This window comes from Mirounga leonina, unplaced genomic scaffold (assembly GCF_011800145.1).
Source record: "Mirounga leonina isolate KUSES-001 unplaced genomic scaffold, KU_Mleo_1.0 Mir_152, whole genome shotgun sequence".
NCBI classification, from domain to species: Eukaryota; Metazoa; Chordata; class Mammalia; order Carnivora; family Phocidae; genus Mirounga; species Mirounga leonina.
Genome location: NW_023270380.1, coordinates 1,578,322 through 1,580,679, shown reverse-complemented (window position 1 = coordinate 1,580,679; position 2,358 = coordinate 1,578,322).

Sequence of the window (2,358 nt, the reverse complement as noted above, 5' to 3'; positions counted from 1 at the left end):
GCTGCTTATGTCAATTTCAACCTCCAGTATCCAGGGGTTTGATTTGATGCTCTTTCAGGTCTTCACCATAGTCTTTCTCAAGCTCAATGGCCAATAATCCCACAGCAGGAGATTTTGGGGATTTCTCTAACTTCTTTTTCGCTATCTCTTCTAAGCCTGCTTCCTCTGCAAGAGTCAAAGCTTTGCCTGGGCATCCACCACCTCTTAGAGCCTTTGAAATCAGCCACAAATTGCAGTGCTGATTCCTTCCATGACCACATATCATTTATAGAAAAACTCTTTGTTATGCCTTGCCAATAATAGTGAAGGCATCCACAACCTGGACCAAGTTTGGGAATGTTCTCCCATGAACGTGAGCAAATGTCTTCTATATTGAGGAACATGTACATTCTATAAAAGTTGGGCTCTATTGCAAAACCAGTACAATAGGGTATGACCCTGCTGGAAGGAGGTACTTCATTTCCATCTTTCAGAAAATTGGTATAACGTACTGATTTTCCTAACGAAGAAGGCAGATTTATGTCATCTATCAAAAAATTGTCATAATAAGCAATAAATTGCCTCTTTGGAGTCAACAAATTAATAATATATATATAATATATATATTTTTTCCTTAACCTACCTCACCAACTCATCACCATGCTTACTGGAGTAAATCCAATCTCTTCTTCCCCTACAGGAGATGGGAGAAGAGCTGTTCACACACGTGTATGGACTTCTCATTCCCTCTTGCTCTGCCCCCACACAATGCTCTCCTCTCCACCCAGAAGTTCCTGGGTCAAATTACACAACTCGGACAATTTTTGGGTCACTACATCCTTTTGGTTTTTTCTCTACCTTAAGCCCTCTGGGTGACGAACAGCTCTCTAAAACTAATTTTGTTGCCATATGCTATGATTCTGTTTCATCCTCCCAGTAAAGTTCAGTATTTTTCCCTAAAGTTTGGTTTATCAGTATTGTTAACCTGGAAGGAGACTGCAAACATTGGCTTTGATTTTGGGAGCACTAATAGCTAAAAGAATTTTGCGATGGTATCAGTTTTAAGTGAAATCTATTTTTAAAGCTTTGGGTTGGGGAGTCTGGGGTGAGAGGTCTGGTCCTAGAGTTGTACATTCAGACTCGGACGGATGCATCACAGATCAGCAGAGCATTAACTGACGGCTCCTGTCTTTTTAAATAGTTACTGTGAAAAAAAATAAATAAATAAAAATAAATAAATAAATAGTTACTGTGGATGTTTTTAAAAACCATCTCTATCTTCCCACTTTGGAGATTAATCTTAGGAATTAGTGGTACAAATCAAAGTGTCCTATCTCTCTTTTAAAAAGTCTTCTCCAGGGCACCTGGGTGGCTCAGTTGGTTGAGCGTCTGACTCATGATTTTGGCTCAGGTCATGACTTCAGGGTCATGGGATTGAGCCCTAATAAGGGCTCTGTGCTCAGTGGGGAGTCTGCTTCTCTCCCTCTCTCTTTGCCCCTCCCCCCACTCACACGTGCACTTGTGCTCTCTGTCTCTGTCTCTGTCTCTCTCTCAACAAATAAATAAATCTTTAAAAAGTCTTCTCCAAAGTGAGTTTGAGAAATAGTCCAGTAAGGGGTAGGGATATTAGAAGTTTTATTTGTATTTCATGTCATCCATTTAAATATTTACCTTTTGCATATCATTTCTAATGCACATAATAATTTAGTACAGTAGTAGAGTCTATAATTTATCAAAAATTTGCTTACATCGGTGGTATGTCCTCATAACTTTTTTTTTGGTGAAAGAGAGGCACACGATAATAAAAGTTTGAAGATCACTGCTCCAGGGACCTAGATATTTCCCCAAGTCCTGTTTCCTTCCATTCCTCCTGGGCATCCTTAGGCCCCCTTTACCACCACATCTGCTCCCTGAAATATGCCCTGTGCAGCACCTAGCGCGAATCCTTAACTCGGGCCGTCACTGCAGGCTGTACTGGGATTACCTTAGGGAAAGGGTGGCTCGCATGGGTTTGCTGTATCACCTCCATGAGGAGTCCTTGGTACTGAACAGCCAGTGCAGCCCACATCTGCAATCATAGGCTCTGGAACCAAAGTGGGCGAGGATCCCAGCGGGCCCCTCAGTAGCAATATGGCTTTGGGAGAGTTGTGTGACTTCTCGCCAAGACTTAGTGCTCATCCAGGGGCGCCTGGGTGGCTCAGTTGGTTAAGCGACTGCCTTCGGCTCAGGTCATGGTCCTGGAGTCCTGGGATCGAGTCCCGCATCGGGCTCCCTGCTCAGCAAGGGGTCTGCTTCTCCCTCTGACCCTCCTCCCTCTCATGCTCTCTGTCTCTCATTCTCTCTCTCTCAAATAAATAAAAAAATAAAATCTTTAAAAAA